The sequence below is a fragment of the Protopterus annectens genome, chromosome 5.part1 (assembly GCF_019279795.1).
Source record: "Protopterus annectens isolate FY-2018-M chromosome 5.part1, PAN1.0, whole genome shotgun sequence".
Lineage (NCBI taxonomy): Eukaryota > Metazoa > Chordata > Ceratodontiformes > Protopteridae > Protopterus > Protopterus annectens.
The window spans coordinates 336,188,822-336,208,186 of NC_056736.1; the positions used below are offsets into that span (position 1 = coordinate 336,188,822).

At 41.0% G+C, this 19,365-nt stretch overlaps 1 protein-coding gene across 1 annotated transcript in view; it reads left to right on the top strand.

Moving 5' to 3' along the window:
- NUMA1 (nuclear mitotic apparatus protein 1) overlaps window positions 1-19,365 on the top strand; it is a 3,180,433-nt gene that overhangs the window by 190,413 nt on the left and 2,970,655 nt on the right. The window lies entirely within an intron of this gene.

Genomic DNA, 19,365 nt, shown 5'->3' on the forward strand with positions numbered 1-19,365 from the left:
CTTACCCCCTTTGCAGGCTAACAATGAATCTTTGGGAGAAATCACTGAGTCTGAAAATACAGCTACAGTCCCAATTTGTTCCAGGCAGAGACAATGTTCTGGCGGACAGTCTAAGCAGGAATTTCCTAGACCCACACGAATGGAGGTCACATCCAGACATCTTTGCACAACTAACCTCGGCATGGGGCAGGCCAGGCGTAGACTTATTTGCCTCCCAACTCATCAGCTACAAAAGTTCTGCTCAAGGACAAATCATCCACAAGCATGGAAGATAGATGCTCTCTCATTCAACTGGAGCTCCCTAGTCATCTGCATTTCCACCTCTGCCACTGATGACCACAGTGTTACTAAAGATCAAAGCAGAGCAGCCAAAGGGAATCCTAATAGCTCCGAACTGGCTGAGAACACTGGTACCCACTACTACGGAGCATATGTCACAACAAACCGTGGGCCCTTCCCAAATGGCCTCAACTGTTGACTCGACACAACTTCAGGACAGCTCATCCCAACCTCCAGACTCTACAGCTAACAGCTTGGAAGATCACATAAATAACCTCAATTTATCTCCTTCCAAGGAAGTTCAGCGGATACTAACAGAAGCCCGCAGACCATCCACCAGAAGGGCTTACTCAGCCAAATGGAAGCGCTTCAGCATTTGGAATACCAACAAGGGTCAAGATGCATCAGTACTGAGCATTCCACTCATTCTGGAGTACTTGGCAGAATTGCTAAATAAGGGACTTTCATACTCTTCCATAAAAATACATGCTTCAGCTATCTCAGCTAGATACAACACTGACCCACCTGTGTTTTCACATTCTTTGCTAAGGCAATTTCTTAGATGGATCAAGAATATAAAACCTACAAGAAAGGCACCAGTACCAGCTTGGGATCTCAATTTTGTGTTAGAAAAATTGACTCTACCTCCCTTCGAGCCAGCAGCTTCAGCGGATTTACAATTTCTGTCCTGGAAGACAGCTTTCCTGCTGGCCATTACCTCAGCTAGAAGGGTTTCAGAATTACAGGCACTAATGGCAATACCACCCTTCATAATCTTCCACCGAGACAGGGTCTCCTTACGAACCAATCCTTCCTTTCTGCCAAAAGTGGTATCTAGGGGGTCTCTAAATCAGGCAATTCACCTGCCTACTTTCTTCCCCAATCCTGAAAACAAAGGGGAAAGACTGTTGCATACCTTGGACATACATAGACAACTTCGCTACTACCTAGACTGAACCAAGATCAGTAGGAAGTCCGACCAGCTATTTGTAGCTTACGCTCCTGGAGTACAGGGAAAAGCAATTTCCAAACGGACAATTTCAAAATGGCTTGGACATTGCATCAGATATTGTTATTCCTTCCATGGAAAGAGTGTGCCAGCCAATATCAGACCACACTCTACCAGAGCTACAGCCACCTCCACAGCCTTCTTAAGAGGGGTGCCTACAAAGGATATTCTAGAAGCTGCTACATGGAGCTCCGTGCATACATTTTCCAAACACTACAACCTCCCTTTATTTTCCAGATCCAGAGCAGGCTTTGCTTCGGCAGTCCTGCAGGGATTGCTAGCTACACCATCCTTTTCCTAGAGCATACCACCTCCCCCAGCTAAGCTATGGTATTCAACCCATATGTTATGACTGCAGTTGCATTCTTGAAGGACATAGTACAGTTTTGTACCTACCATAAATGCAGATGTCCGATAGATATGCAACTGCAGTCGGGTTTTCCCTCTCTCCTTCCCCTCTATGCCTTGGGTCCACTCCTCTCCCTGTTATTCTTAGCTGGGGATATCTGTTATGGTGTATCTGTTTATTGCTTACTTATTTGTCTGGAAACCTATTTTTGTTATACAAATTTGATTTTAGCCTTCCTTGGAGGGCACCTGGCATCTGGGGCAAGAAACACTGAAGAAGATGGCGTCGGCTGATGCTTATATACTCCAGCCTTTCTGACGTCTGAGAAATGCGACATCAGCTGACGACGGACCCAGACTTTGGAATCTGGCCGAGGGCTGCCTGAGGCAGGACAACTCGTATGTTATGACTGCAGTTGCATATCTATCGGACATCTACATTTATGGTAGGTACAAAACTGTACTTTTCTTGACCTAGCTAAAGAACGCTTTGTGGTTATCTTTGGAGTCCTTGGCAATTTTTCTTTCGAACTAGCCTTGGATGATTTTATGAGCGAGTTTCTTGCTGATGCTGATCAGGGATGTGTCTCCTTCTTGGGATTTTACTCTACTCTTTTCTGTACTAGTTTCTTCCTGTTCTATGGCTTTTTTATGGCAGGGATCCACCAGACTGGTTTCCTTTTCTTGGAGGAGTGAGTCTTGGTTTTGCTTGGGATAGCACGATCCATGCATTCTTGCTGGTGCTCAGACTGCCTTTGTAAGGGATTCAGCAACTTGGACAGCGTTGTCCTTTAGCACGGGGACTGTGAACCTTTCCATTTCTGTCTTAAGTAACGTGAAGTTTACTTTTGAAAATTTTTTTTTTTTTTTTTTTTTTTCACGGTGGTTTCCTTGATTGGGGTGGAATGTGGATATCCAGAGTGATTAGTCTATGGTCTGATCTAACCAGTGAGGGGCTGACCTCCAGTGTAGAACACCAGTCACCCATGTTGGTCATGACCAGGTCCAATTTATTGTCGCCACCTGGTGGGGGTGTTTACCAGTTGGTGAAACTATCAGAAATATTACTATGGGGTTTTGGGATCCTTGGGTGGGGGTGGGTGGCCAAAAAGTCCACTAGTTTCTCATGCAGCATTCTTAGTTGCTGTCTCATGTAGGTATAAGCAACGTTCACAATGTAACCGTCATTTACTGTAAAACCTTTTGTCAAGCATGGCCTCAATCTTGCAGTTATAAGTAGCTGTATCTGTCTTGAATTCCTCCCCCTTACTTTCGTGATCACAAGCTTTCTGCTCAGATTTTTTAGAGCAGTCTGTTCCTCTTTGCTAATGTTATACAACTTCTTCCTAGGCGGTCGACAGAGTGTTGTGGATATCGGCCTCACATTTGCTCCAATACGCACCCAGGTTGGGGTGCACAGGAGGTAATAGTGAGGATTTTTCTTATACCATCGTCAATTCTGTGTTGGTTCCATCCTTATCTTTGTCATTGAAAAATACTTTGAGATTTAATTTCCTCATACAGTTTAACATCAATGACAGTTTCCAAGTTACTTCTGTTAAAAGATGTAAATGTCAGACCCTTACTTAAGATTTCTTGCTGTAACTCAGTCTGTGGTTTTGTTGAGTTTTAGATCTTAGTCATGTTTTGTTGGTTCTGGTGGGTCCTTCCTGTTACTCTAAGTCCCTCAGCTCCCTGGCTCCTTTCCAGCACCTGTTCCTCTGTTGTTGCCCCTATGAAGACGTCTGAGTTGGGGTAATGTACTGCTCTGTTGTATGCCTCCTTGCTGGTGTCTGGTGGGTGTCGCTCTGTGGTGTTTTTTCTCTGGTCTATATCGCATTGTTGACCTATTCAGCAAATGCTTCATCGAACTTGTCAAACTCTATCCATTGAACGATAATTTTTTGTGAATATTTTCCCCGAGAGAGAAACAGTGGGCTGTCATTGGGAATTTGCCCTTTTCACCACAGTGTGATCCCTGCGATGGTATATTTAGTTAGGTGGGTGTGGGGGCATAGCCCCCCACATGAGTTGGTTTTAAGTTTTGTGATTTTTGTGATTGGTAGTTGGTTTAGTGATTATTTTCCCTGAGAAATTTAGGGTAGAACTTTGTTCAGAGTGAGCTTTTGACAAGTTCTGTGAAGAGGCATTCGCTGAATAGGTTGTTGTGATATAGACACGTTTTCCTCATTTTCTGCTGCCTCATGTTGGTGCTGGGTGCACCGAAGTTGGCCCTGGTGAAAATCCTGCCTGTTGTCTCCTTCCACATCTCTCTGGTTAGCAGTGTGTGTGGCCAGGCTCCCTTGTGTCCCATCATGTTCGGGGGTGGGTGGATAGGTTTGTCATGCTTGGCAAAATGTTACTCGCCTAGACACAACAGTGGGAATCTCATTTTCTTGGGACAAAAGTGATGGTTTTGTGGTTCCTGCTTGTCCTGTATGTCCCATTTTATGTTTTATCTTTTTCATTTTTTGTTTTCTTTTTTAACTTCACTTTCAAAAGCGGTGATTTTGTTCAAGATCTGAAAATCTGGACGTGGAGTCAGTGGTCTTTGTATAAATTATCCAGGTTTGGGATGCTGCTGATGGCCATAAAACCCAGCAGGATTTGACTACTGGGTGGGGGGTCCCAGTCTGCTTGAGATTAGCATCCTTTAAAACTGTCCATTCTGTGACTTATCCTTCACGTTGTTCCACATTGGTTTCTTAAACAGCTTTAGTCTCCTAGGAGTCGTCCTCACCCCCCCACCCCTGAAGTAATCTTCAGTATATTCTTTTCAGTCTTCAGTTTCTTGAGGAGGAGTTCTGTAGGACCATTTTAGATGTCTTGGTGAAAGCAGTTTGTATGGTTGTCTTGCAGATGTGGAAAAAATGTCTGTGTGGGGGGGTGATTGGTTGACTCAGGAATTTGAGGCTTTTTCTTGTGTGGGTAAAACTCCTGAAGAAATCTTTATCTTGCTGCTCTCTCTCCTTGGGTTTAGCCAAGCAGCAGTCAGAGTGAAGTGTGTTTGCTGTCTCTCTCTCTCTTTGGGATTGGGGGCAAAGCTTTTAAAACTGGCCAGTTTCCTAGTAGGGGAAAATTAACCAATGTAGTTTAAGACTGGTGCAAGTGTAAAGTTTAGCTTGCACAACTGTACTTTCTCATAATTGTATGTTACTTTCTGTTTTGTTTTTGAAATGTACAACTTGCTATCTGTTTTTCTTGATGAATTATTTCATCTGGGCAGTACCTTCAAGTAGGTGTTTTCAGTGTGCTACCTTGGTAAACAAATGCAAATTAAAATAAAATAAAAAATATTAAGCTATAACCATAGTTTGGTCTATTAATTTTCAGGAACCAATCTTGAGTCATCCCCTCAACTTCTTTAGATTAAAGATTGTATAGCTCATTTGCTGAGGATCAGAAAACACAACTACAAATGATGATACAAGGGCTATATTTTGCCTTGATAAACACACAAGCAACATTTGTAATGGGAGAGCTGAAGTGGAAAGAGAATATCCGTCTAACAGGAATGTGATGCAAGGGACCTTGAACTGGACATGTGTGTAAATATTTGGGACTAGGTTAAGTGCTAGCAACAAAAATGTGAACAGAGTCCAGTAAGGAGTATTTCTGAAGACTAAAGCTAATGAAAACTGCCTTAACGTTTAGGAAGAAAACCCAAGGTGTAAATCAATTTGCTCTTGCGGTACAGTTTTGGTGTGATTGGCCCCAAAAAGCACTGAATCGGTTGAGCAGGAAATGTGCATTTTGAAAAGAAAGGAGAATGGAAGTCAAACGAAGTAAATGAGAACTGGACAGCAATTGAAAGTGCCAAAAAAATGTAAATTGTAAAGTCCATAGATATATTGACAGGTATAGAGAACTGCTACAACAACCACGTGTTGACCAAGATTTTAACACTGGAATGATTAAAGAGCAGTGCCTTTTAAAACAAAAGATGAAAGGGTAATGATTAGTTTGCAAGTCTATTGAAAAAAATGGGCGAAACAGATATAGGTTCTATAAAACACAATTGAGAATGTATGCATATCTTATTTCTGGTTGCAGTACACTGGTTGAGAGTCTTGTGTGGTAAGACAGTTCTGTTAGCTGTGGAAACTCTAGGGCGTGCAAGTAGCTGTGAAGCACTGGAAAGATGTACCCCAGAGCATTATTGGCATTGATGAAGTTTAGATCATGTCGGATCAGCCAATGACAGTTAAGAACATGGATGGGGAAGAAAAAGCAGATTTATAGTAGCCTAAGAAAAAAGACAAGTGTTGCACTAATGATTGAAATTGCTACACCCAGTGATTTGCAAGCAGAAACTAGAAAAATGTGCAAGATACCCAGACATTTCCAAGAGTTGTGGGAACAGCAGGCCTAATAAATATAGTGACCCGCAATGGTGGTGCTGCGGTAGTGTTGTCACCTCACAGTAAGACGCTGTCAGGTTTTATTCTCAGCTAGAGCATCTTCTGCGTGGAGACATGCGTGAATGGGCGTACCTTCATTAAAGGTTGTGCATCAGGCTTGGCAAGCCAGTACGTAAAAATCAACTGCCAATCATTAGCAGACCGGAGTTCTGCTGTGGCGACCCCTAACCGGGAAAAGCTGAAAGGCCCAAAAAAACTTAAATATGCCGCTAGTACATGCAACACCCATGTCAATTGTGGAAGGAAGCAATTGCATTATGGATGTTGAGAAGAGCATTCTTGGCAAAGCCTGAAGCAGTACTAATGTCTAACTTAAATTGTGCTCTGACGCAAATTGGATCCATTCCTGTTGCTGTATTAGAAACTAAACATTTGAATCTATGTTTAAAGAGAAGGTCTCTTGCATTTAATTGTGGTATGAGTAGCCCGGTTTCTTTTCTTTTTTACTCCATATGAAGTCCATCTCAGGTGACCCAAATGGGGTCAGACTTTAACTGCAAAGCATCCCATTCCACTCCTGCAGCAATCTGTTATGATGCTGTCAAGCAGTCCAGCTGATCAATTTTGTTTCCCTGCAGCTAGTTAATGGTGGCATGTAACGTCTTTAGGTGTACAGGGAATTAACTGTGTGCATTTGCGTAACAGGTAGTAGTAGAGACCATGGTACCTACCATTCTACACAGCACAATGGTGTTGGAACACTTAAGACACATTTGTTCTTAATTGTTTCAAGCAGTCATTTTGTGTAGTTAAATAGCATTTGGGGACTGCAAGTAGGCTAGGTTAAAGAAATACATGGTATTGCCTGTGATAAATCGTTTAACCAAACAGTCCTTCCAGGTTTGTCCCTGAAGAGACATTTGTGCCCAGTGGGTTTAACCAGTTGACTGATCTGTAAAATTGAAGTGCCATAAGTAGTGGTAGCCTTCAAACCAGTATGGTATCTGTCACTCTTGGCACAACAGCAATGGGTCGTGTAGAGCAGATAGCCATGTATAGATAATGGTGGTATAATTTCTGTTGTGTGCTTGTTTTCCCATACTGTACCTCCTCCAATTATGTGCAGTTGCAACACTTTGGGTAAATGTCCCTGCTACCCTTCAGTGGGTGTTTGCAAATTGTCACTCTTGTTCCATAAGTATTTAGTATCAATACTGAAATGATTGTTTATAGCACTGCTACCCACTCCTGTGTCCATGTCACCCTGCTTTCAGGTTGTGAGATAGTCTTTGATGTTAATGAGTGGGACTCCATTATCTGAGGTGAAACAGGCTACCTCATGCAAATGACAGTTAGCATTTGAAAAAAATAATTGAAAAAAAATGTGCTTAGTCTTTTTTTTTTTTTTTTTTTTTTTTTCAAAACCATTTTTATTTTGTTATTTTAAACATACGCAAATGTACATATAACAAATACAATAAAACTATTTACATTCATCCATGATGGTCATTTTTATCCATGAGAAGTTCAGTATTTGTTCCAGGTTTTCCAATTTTTGCCATTCTATTTTTTTATATGGGTAATGTTATGAGTTCTATAGTGATGGTTTGCAGTTTTTTTTTTTTTTTTTTTTTCAAACTACTTTTGCAAAATTAATGGTATTTAAACATCCTATCTGGTTTACTTTTCCAGTTCAAAGTAATGTTTCTGGCAATTGCAAGACTATACCAGAGTAACTGAATCTGAGATTTGAGTATTACATCAGGTATAGGAGTATTGAATAGGATTAGTGAGTTAGAAATATGACAGTTATCAGTCCATAAAGCATTTACAAAATATCTGAAGTCTTTCCAGTATTGAACAACATTTCTATATTCTGGGAACATGTGAATCCAGCTGCCCTCTAATTAATCACATTTCCAAGATTTACTTTTACTGTTTTTGAGTACAAGATTTATGTTTGTGGAGTTTTGAGTACAAGATTTATGTTTATGTGGAGTATAGAAACTCCTATTCATAAATTTTCATGTGTACAATCTCCAATATAATGAAGAGGAGGTACCGTACGTAGAATTCGATAACAATATTTTGGTTTCATCCGATATTTTTTTGTTCATTAATTTTTACATAGTAATTCCAAAAATCTGAGTCAAACTTGAGTGTCTTCTCTCAGTATCTTATAGATAGGCGCGATATTTAATTTTTGATTATCTGTCTTTTCAGGACACCTAGTAAAAGCTGAATCAAACTAGGTGTAGATTCGGTCTCTAGGCTGATGCTCTCATTTTTTCTATACACTGCTGTAATGAGTGTATGAACAGCCAACTGTCTTTACTATTATCAAAACGACAAGAGTTTAGTGGTTTAATACTTTTCAGTAAACTGATGCCAGAATATAAAGTTATTTTCCTTTAATTTTTGTATCGCATAAATATTTTATTAATGCTATAAGAAACATGATAAAACTTCTTAAAATTCACATAAAAGCCAATGAACTCTTATTCCATATTGCTCCTTAAATTGATTTTCTGTAGTTCTGACATCAGTTATATGAATGTCGTGTATTGTTTTCCAGCCAGATATATAGGTAGGTGTGATCCAGTGTAATATTGCATTAATTGTAACTGATTTGGAATGAAGATCGAAACTAGAGAATGCTGTTCCAAGCTTTATTATATTTTAAATGTTTTATTTGCTCTTTCACTTCTGTTGGTGTTTAATATAGCAATAAACCCACGCCTGGGTGTGGGTAATGCTGGATTTACCCACGGTTGGCGTGGTTTGGTCCCGAGGGCGAAGCCCGAGGAACCAAACAAAGCCAACCGTGGGTAAATACAGCATTACCCACACCCAGAAGTGGGTTATTGCTATTATACCATGACATTATTTAAGAAAAGAAACTATTACTTTTCTTAAATAATGGCATAGTATAATGCTTGTTTGCTTCCCTTCCGCAGATGTCTGGCATCCATGGCAGTTCTGATGTACCGCGTGCCTGCGCAGTACATCAGAGCTGTGGGCAATAGCAACGGAGAAAGCAAGATCTCCGTTGCTTTTTTTATATTTTTTTTAGTGTTTCGCTATGTTAAATGGGTTCAACGTAGCGAGACAGCTTTAAAATAAGCAACGGAGATGTCCGTTGCTTATTTTAAAACTGTCTCGCTATGTTAAACTCATTTAGCATAGCGAACTAAAAAGCAACGGAGATCTTGCTTTCTCCGTTGCTTTTTTTAAAACCTGTCTCGCTATGTTAAATGGGTTTAGCATAGCGAGACAGCTTTAAAATAAGCAACGTAGATTTCCGTTGCTTATTTTAAAGCTGTCTCGCCATGTTAAACCCATTTTAACATAGCGAGACAGTGTTTTAAAAAGAGAGTTATACTAATGGAAAAAACTCCGGGCGACTGGACCTTTTTCCATTAGTATAACTATTACGGGCACGCTGGCCAATCAGCGTGCACGTTTTGGAATAATAATGGGGGGGGTCATGGTATAATATATTTTATTGCATTAATACTGTTATCCATGGGTAAAAAACTACTAAGGTATTGCATTCAGTCTCCAAAAGTAGTGTTATTTATATCTTTTATAGTAGTTTTTGAACACTTTTAGTATGCCCATTAAGTTAGATGTACTCTTTACTGAACCATCACTTTTATATTTAATGTCATTAAGATTTTGATTGTTTTTTTTTTTTGGATCTTAACTGCTATTTATGTAGATATTTGGGATTTACAGCAAAAGATTGTAATTTCAATTTTTCCAGGTTTATGGCTACCTTATGATTCAGAACTTAAGTATTTTTGATTTAACTTGGTAATTTCGTTATGTGCCACTTTGGTTTTGCGTCCATTTCATCTTGTCTTTTTTTTTTTTTTTTTGTAAGGCTGAAAGTTTTGTCCCACTCCTTTTTATTTTTTAGGTACCAAGATTTTTTTTTTACAAAATGTTAACTTTTTAAAGATGTCCCATAATATAGTATCAGTCACTTCGCCATCATTTATTTTCATAAACATGTCTATTTCTTTATCCATTCCCTAAAGTCATTTAACTTAGTTATGCAAGCAGGAATTATCTGTAGAAATCTTAAATCTGTGTGTGATAGCATTATGGTCCGAAATTGGACAAGTTATACATGTCACTTATTTTAGAATATATATTTGATACAAAGACCTTATCAATGTTTGTGTACCAAATATGAATAGTGAGTATAGAATAAGGAATAATATTCTTAGACCATGTGTATCTTTAAGGTTAATCTGGTTTGTAAAGTTATTTAATTTCTTTGCTTGAGATGTTGTTTTACCATTCTTAGCAGTGTCATTGCCTGATAATAGGCAGTTAAAATAACCTGTTGCTATAATTTCCCCTTTTGCATTTAAAGTAATCTTGTCCAGATATTTGTCAATATATTTGGTACACAGTCCTGGTATCCAGCATGTATTAATCAAAGTATAATGCTCCCTATTGATTTCCAGAATAACCATGCTTGGCATCCCATCTTTATCTGAAATTGTATTTATAATTCTTGGAATAGTATAAGTATTTTTCCATAGAATGAGTGTCCCTTCTTAAAACATGAATCAGCCAGAATGATATAGCCATTGAATGAGTATTTTTGTAAATCTTTTTTTTTTAATGGATGGGTTTCTTGTAAAAAGATCTGAGCTTTATGCACTTTGATATTTTTAAGCAAACCAGCTCTTTTGACATTGTTTAAACCATTAATGTTTAATGAATACCCGTGAATTATCACATAGGTGACAGTACACTAAACACCGAAAGTGCGATGAGACTTGGGGACACAGGTGGACAGTGGTCTCTCATTCAATAACCATATTGCCACAACAGTCAGGAAATCCAATGTGGCACACCTCATCACTAAGGGCTTTTCATCCAGAAAAAGGTCATTGTCCCACTGTACTCATCCCTCATTAGACCCATTATAGAGTACAACTCCCCATTTGGTATGTACCTCAAGACATCTGCAACGAGTGTAAAGGCCGCAGAAATACCTCACTAAAAATCACAGGCCTAAAGCAGATGCCCTATACTGACCACCTTAAACTCCAGCTGCACACTCTCGCATATAGTCTACTCTGAGGCGATCTCTGCTTAACATACAAGGCCATGTCAAACCCAGAGCTGTTGGACATGCTACACTTAAGGAAATCCCAATCCCTCAGTCACATGCTCAAGGGATCTAAATCTTATCACAAACAAAACATGCTGGAGGGATAGGTTCCTGACCGAGACTCCCCAGACTCTGGGATAGACTGCCCATACATGTCAATCGGAGCACCTCGTTGGCCCTCTTCAAAAGGAACCTTGATTGGATGGGAGAAAGGAAGTTCACCCCGGGGATCAAGAAATGGCCAGGGAATTGTTATGGCTAGGCTTGTACAGGCCCTAGGGCCGATAGCCTAGTACCAACCTATGATAAACATAAGCCATTGACTGTAATGTGTGTTACTAACTGAAAGACCTTTCTTCTGTGTTGACGTGAAATCTACTGAATCCTTATTTAAGGATGCATAATGTGTATTGTGCACTACTTTCAAAAACCCAAAACTATTTACAAACACATACATGAAACAGTTTCTGGTTTAGTTAACTAAACCATCCACCACCTCTCCAATTGACACAAGTTATCTATCTCTGCTTAGAATATAATATAAAAACAAGAAAAGCATTATGAAAGCAACTAAAGAAATCTGAATCCATGAAATATACATTAGAATGAATGTCCAATATATCTGAAGCTATATAAATGTCGCACATGCACCTCTAATACGTAGATATGCCAGAAATACACCGGATCAATGTATGTATAAACATTAGAAGCTGAAGGTTAAGAAGATTGTCATTATTTCCAAGACTTTTCAGGAAACATCAGGTAATTTAACCATTTTGTCAGTCCTCTAACATTTTTGATGTAGGTGTAGATGTAGGTATATAAAACACTATTATATTTTGCAATTATACACAGTACTCATGTATAACAATATGGTGACGTCTTTAATCTGGAAGGGGGGAGAGGAGAGAGAGAAAAAGGCGTTTCACAACCCTAAGTTTAGTTACTAAATGTTAAGTTATATAACATGTCTGTTAATATGCATAATGACTTTTCTAATGCAGCTGCTGGTTCACTTGTCATTTAGTTACCAAGTGTCAGTGAATCTACAGAATGTGTGCATCTAGAAGAGAACATAGCCATTTTCAAAGGGGTGAAACACTTTATTTACCGTTTAAAGTATCTAGTGAGGGAGAACAGAATTTCAGGAGAAGAATTCGAAGTACAGCCATTTAACAAGTTCAAAAGGTCAAATAGCAGTTTCCTCAAGCTGCAGCTTCATAAACTTGTTAAAGTTGTCTCTAGTGAAGAAAAAAGCATTTTCGGTGGGTCAAGCTGCCTTGTCAATGCATGTCATGAATCTCCGCAATGAGAGCAGTCTCACAGGCCACCAGTTTCCTCACAAAACATCATAAATTAACTCTCTCATATAAAATCAGCTGTTTACAAGTAACAACTGCCTCAAGTCAGAAATCGTATAGCATTTCAATTGTTTACCACGTCAGAAAGATAAGAACCTTGTGTGTGTGTATAATCTTGTATTTAGCGGTCTTAAACATTAATATAGTACATTAAAGGTGTTTTAATGCATCTAAACAGTCTAAAACATCTAGTTAGAAATACTAATCAGCAACACCTTGTTACCTCACCACTGACCCACTAGAAAAAATGCACTTTGGTATTTAGTCAAATTATACTATTACTGAAGAATTAGAAGACCTGCATCATTTAGTAGTTATTTAAAAGGGAAAAGTATGTGAAGTACTTTAAATGGAGAAAAGAGAGAAGGAACATGGGTAAGAGAAAAAGAATAGGAAGAAAGAGAATGTTTAAATACTAGTACTATATGTAATTAGAAGTAGATATAGAAAGGAAAATAGAAAGTTAATAAAAATTATTCACATTATCTTACAGCATAGACTTTCCAGAATCAAGCATATTATGATTCATAAAACAAAGCATTTAAAATTAGAAGGTATGTATTCATTTGTCCTTTAGTTTCTTAGTTTTGTTTGCTCCTTCCTTCACAGACCATCCACTTCTTGGCTGTCTCTTAAAACTCTGGGATGACCATTCCATTTCTTCTTTGTCCTGCAGTCTTTTCTTTTGGATAAATTCTACTGCTGCTTGTAGGGAATCGACTATCTTTACTTGTGACAAGGTGATTTTTATTCTTGCAGAAAAAAAAGAATTTGAGCTTTTAATATTGGCTTTTTTCAAGGACTTGGAGGAACACACTCCTTTCTTCTGGATATGACAGTAGAGGTGTAGTCATTTTCAAAACTAATGACTTTTTCACCCATCTTGATAGTGCTGAAATCAGCTTGGACTAATTCCCCTAAGTCCTTGTCTTGTGAGGAAAGAACTCTCGTTATAGACCTGGGGTTAGATGAACTTGGAGATGAAGCCGTTTCTTCTAAGGCAAGAATCTGTTCATATTTTTTTACTATTCCATTTTAGAAGTTCCAGTCTACTGCATTCTTTCAGAATATCCATTTTGTTTTCAAATTTGTTCATTTTTAGTGACAGTTCTTGGATGTTGGTTATTATAAGATGTAGTTTCTTCAGTACACTCTCCTAGTGTGGGTTCTTGGAGTTGCTCATCTTGAGATCTCCAGTAGAAAACTTCTTGACAGTTTGTGTCTTTCAGCTTTTCCTGGTTAGGGGTCGCCACAGCAGAACTCTGGTCTGCTAATGATTGGTGGTAGATTTTTACGTACTGGCTTGCCGGGCCCAACGCACAACTTTCAATGAAGGAACGCCCATTCACACATGTCGCCACACAAGACTGTCCAGTCTGAGAATCGAACGGGCAACGTCTGACTATGAGGCGACAGTGCTACCAGTACTAAAGTAATTAAAAAAATTCTCTTGACTATGTATTAATTTTTAGAAAATAGTCTTATGTTAATCTAGCTTTTAGTATACATTTTAGATTTTTCTAAGTTTAAGTATTTCCTGTCAGGATGTTAAAAATCTAAGTAGAGCTGTGCATTTCTGCTGCTATCAGACTGACATCTTGGCCACACCCTGTGCTTAAAATATCTTTGTCCCTAATAGGTGCGTAATACAGCATATTTAATAAATTTTTTAAAAACTCTCGATATACCAACAACCTGTGCAGAAACGGCACATGGCTTGTAGCCGACTATAGTTTGTATTGTGCTATGTACTGTAATAACTTCAGTCAGTTTTTACTGTTTTAATCTTCTGGTTTTGTTCTGCGCTTTGCATTAACATGCAACTTTTAGACTACTCTGTGTGGGGGGGAATGGGAATGTAGCCTGCCTTGCATTTAAAGAGGAGCACACGGGCCATTTTGGGCATTGATTTATAGATTGCGCATTTGTTCCTGCAATATTATAACAAGACAAACTTTTTGCAGTATTTAAAAAAACAAACCTAATGTAACACTGATATAATTGCTGAATAATTGAGCCCTAACCTGAATTTTTAGCTGACAGAATGTTTATGTAATATTTTCAAGTTTTGTCCATTATGTAATTTGTTTTCCTTTGGCTCTTACAGAAATTTCTTTTTGGCATGCAGTGGTAGTAAGGTTAAAATCTCACTGGAGCAGATTTATTTTTTCACTTCTAGTTATCCCCTTCCTAGCAATAACCAAATGTGGCCAAACAATAGAGTATTAAGAACAAATACAATGAGTTGGTGTACTAGCTAATGTGTATTAGTTAAATCAGACTAGAGTGCTGCAAAAAGGACTGAATATTCCAAAGTGGTATTTTTTTCACTTTTAAAAATGTGCTTCTAGCCTGCTTTGTCCTGTTGCATGTCCAACAACTGTTCTCCCTATCTCGCCTTTGTTCTTACTAGTTGGACTCCGCCATATACTATAGTTCTTGAGCTTTTTCTGGCTCAAGGCTACCCCCTATCCCAACATGCCCAGATCTCATTTGCCGCTTGCAGTGTCGAGATTGCTGAATACTGGCTCGGGCTAAGTGTTTTTCTTTTTGTCTGTATTCAAACACTTGGTTAAATATATTGTTAGATGTTTAGTTAGTTTTTTCATCATGGGTTCGTGCTCTTTCGAACCTTTTGTTGTCGTTGAACTTGTGTAACTTAGAGGGCTCTTACTTTCAACCCCATGTTTAGAGGGCTTTACTCTTCTTTTTTTCTAGGACAGACGTGTAAGAGGCTCTCCTTGGTTGGGAGAGTTTGCGGGTTTTTTTTTTTTTTTTTTTAAGAAAGTGAGTCTTTTGTCAAGTGGCAGTTAACCTGTGTATTTAGTGTCCTCCTTGTTAATTGATAGCATTAGTCTCGTACCTTGTCTAAGGATTCTACTAAAGTGTCAAAACCTTTGGGTTTTAAGAAGTGACTAGTGCTGCCAAAAGATGTCCCTTACGGACGGCATACAAGCTGTGTATATTGCTTGGGAGCTGTTCACCTGCAGGACTTTACTAAGCCGCCGTCGGCGGCTCTGTTTTTGTCATCCAAAGCAAAGGACAAATCTTCAGGGTTGTCTGATCTGAGTGTTGGTTCTGACAAGGCTATTTCTCCAGCGGCTCCATCAGTAGTTTCGAAGCCAGTCAGGACTCGCAAGAGAGCCATGTCTCCCTCTCTGGAACCGGTGCAGTCTGTTCCACAAACTCCATTCTTGCAATCTGTGGCAGGCAGTAGTCTGTCTTCCACCCATTCCTCTCGGTCATCCAGGAGTCCTTCGGATGATTATGTGGAGAGGGTGAAGACTTCTCAAGACACCGGCATTAGCTAAATTATTGAGCCCAGCCCATAAGGAAGTGGTGCCGACAGCCCAACCTGCGTAGTTGTCTATTCCTCCTCTGGCTCTCTTGAATTTGGAGCTGGAGTGCATGGAAGTTGTGGTGAAACCATCTGTTTGGATTATCCCTGGTCTCTCTGTTCCGACTTCAGGTCCAATCTCCCTAGTTAACCAGTCTATTGAGGGATCTGGGGGCTAATGCTCTCATCGGCTCCTAGGAGGAGAGCGGCATCAGACCCTTGTCCGACCCTACACTCCCTCTCTGGGCTTTAGTGTAAGTGAGCTCGGCTCCTACAGCGGCCTCAGAGCCATTGCCTTCTGTTCATTATTCTCCAGGCTCTTCGGAGCTGGAGACTCTTGGGCTGGGACTGCGGTGCCTTCGAGGTGATTTGTGTGCTGTCCTTTGACCGCTCCACCCTCTGCTTCATTGGCTCCTCATTCGGTGCCTGCCTCAGAACCCCCCCCCCCCCAAGCATAGGGAACCCATGCTCCAGGACACCCCATTGTGCAACCCCCACCTCTTCTGAAACCTCCCCAGAGCACCCCTCGGAGGAGGTCCCTCTGAAGAGGAAGTGTAAGAGGAAGCATTTAGACTCCCCTGACATCAGACAATGACTTGGAGGACTCTGAAGGATCCCCATGGTCCCCCTCTGTGGATGTCTCTTTTCAGACATCCTGGAAATCCTTAAGTGGAGGGGTGACTGGAAATCCCTTGCCTCTTCTGAGGATGAGTTTGTGTACCTGGATGCATTTGGTTCCCGACCCTCCACCTCTTGGGTGTCTCCACCTTTCGACCCACTGTTGACCTTAGTGAGTCGGAAGGCATGTAGCTCTCCAGAGACTATGGAACCATTTCTGAGGAGGCACGATTAATTCATAACTGCTCCAGACGGTTAGCTTTTTCTATCTTATGGCATCCTGTTGATGCAATGGTGGTGGCAGCAGCCACCAAGAAAGAACTAGCAGAAACTTGCTCTGTCCATCTGCTGAACAGAGTCCCGTACGATGGACAGGTATGGGAAGCGTACATTTCCTTCAGCGGCGTTTACTCAGGTCACTGAATTTGTCCCACTTTCCACGCCTTCAGAGAGATCTTGTAAAGGAGTTTGGGAGGCATCCTACAGCTGAGGGAGCTGTGGGCAAGGTGTTTTGACAGCTTGCGACCTTGACTTCTATAGTTAACTCCTCCATGCGGCTGATCTCCTCTTACATAACTGGTGGAGCGAGTAGGGGAGCAGGCACAGGAGTTGCTTTGTGGTGACACTCCTGGCACACCTTTGTCAATTTGCAGAGCCCTTAAAGTCCTCCTTTACCCAACACTCCCTTTGACGGCTCGTCTCTGTTCGGGCCTCTGGTAAGACTCTTGGCAGGTGTGAACGAGATGGCAATGCTCTCTGCTGTGGGAGCACAATTTCTGCTCCCTTTAGACCTTGCCCTAAAGGTCAGAGGAGTGGGAATATGTGGTTCTGGAAATCCCAGGGAGTTTTGCCTGACACATGGAGCTTTTTCCCCCAGGGGCAGAGGGGAATGGAAGTCGCAGATCTCGTAGCAGAGGGTGGTCTGCAGAATCAGGGCAACGGATTCCTTCTCTGGTAGGCCCTTCCAGTGCTCCCAAAGGGAGGCCCAACTGTCTTCCTCTGGGGGGATATTGTCTGCCAGGCCTTTGGGTACAAGGATAATCACGTAAGATACAGGGCTACTATTGATTTGATATCCAGGGGTTACAAAATTCCCTTCTCCCAACCACCCCTTACAAGAAAACAGTCAATCCCAGATGTTCCATCCAGTCTTTGGGATCAAGCAAACCTAGAAGTTCAAAGGTTGCTAGAAAAAAGAGCCATCCCGGAAGTCCCAGCAGACCAAATCGAATCCGGCACTTAAGGTTCTTTTTAGTTCCAAAAAAAAAAAAAAAACAGGGGACTGGAGGCCCATTGTGTATCTCAGCAGGCTGAACAAATCTGTCCAAGAAAACAAAGTTCCAGATGGTAACACTGCAGTCCATTCTTCCCTTTTTGGGTTGGGACAATTGGATGTACATTCTTTATCTCCAGGATGTGTATTGCCACACAAAAATGGACAGGTGATCCAGGAGGAATTTAGAGTGGTGGCTGCACTCCTCTCTGATAATGGGCAGACCATTTCTAACCACAAAACCCATAGCCGCAGTGACCATGGGTGCTTCCCAGATAGGGTGGGGGGGGCATTATCTGGGACAGACTGTTCAAGGGACTTGGCAGGAACACGAGTACCACTTGCACATCAATGTCCTAGAGATGAGAGCAATGCTTCTGGCATTTTAAGCACTTCAAAACTCTACCCACAGGGACTACAGCAATTCAGACCGACCATGTTTGTAGCATGATACATCAACAAACGGTGCGAAACCCGGTCTTATCCATTGTGTCGAGAGGCTCCGAGTATGGCAGTGGGCGATGTCTTCCCAATGCTTTCTGGCTGCAACGCACATCCTGAGGAGATCCAAAGCGATAGCGGACAAGCTTAGCAGGGTGATTAATGCCTCACAAGTGGTCCCTGAAACAGGAAGTTGCAGACTTGATTTTTCGCAAATGGGGGCCAATCATGCTGCAATCTTTGCCAGCACCCTCAACAAATGCAGCGGCTACTTTGCCCTAGTCCCACCACCGGGACAAGTCACCAAGAGATGGACTTGTTCACGAGTGGCCCCCAGAACTGCTTTATGCCCTTCCACCATTCCCCCTGATCTCCAAGGTTCTTCAGAAAGCACAGTCGTTAGGTTGCTAGTTGATCCTCATTGCTCCTTACTGACCACATCAGATATGGTTCCCATTCCTTTGGCCTCATCTGCAGGGGGAGCCTTGGCTCCTGGACCCAGTTCCAGATCTGATGCATCAGTCTGTTGTGCTCCACCCTTCCATCCAAACTCTCAAGCGGACAGCTTGGTTTCTCCACTTAGTCTTAACCAGGCTTCCCGATGTTTCCCCGGCAGTTCAACACATTTTGATTTCCTCCCATAAACCCAATAAAAGGAAACTTTATGCTAGCAAATGGAAGAGGTTCTCTTGTTGGGCAAACAACAACAAGATTGATCCTTTTACTGCACCCATTTCAAAGATTCTCAAATTTCTCTCCTGAAACTTTTGAGCGAGGAAGAGTTGCACCTACTATGTGTTCAGCTGGCTGCCATTTCTAATTTCCATGTGGGAGAAATGGCCTCTAACATTGTCCCATAGGCTATGTAAAGCATTCCTAAGAGGTACTACCCTCAAGACCTCCAGTAAGAGACCCCCCCCCCCCCGGGACCTAAATTTAGATGTTTGTGTTTCACTGTTGCAGTCAATCACACTTGGGTTTTCTGCATGCAGGTCGCCCTCAGTCGGCCCAAATAACAGACTTGGTATTTCTGTCTGATGCTGTCGCTCCAGAACTGAAGTAAGGTTGTCGGGTATAAAAACTGGCAGCCAACGCCATTACATGAGTCTGTCTTGTCAGAGAGCCTGAAGCAGTTTGCAAGCGCCGGTCAGTACCTGAATATTTTTTTACAATAACTCATTCACTCCGGAGCAGCTCAGGAAAG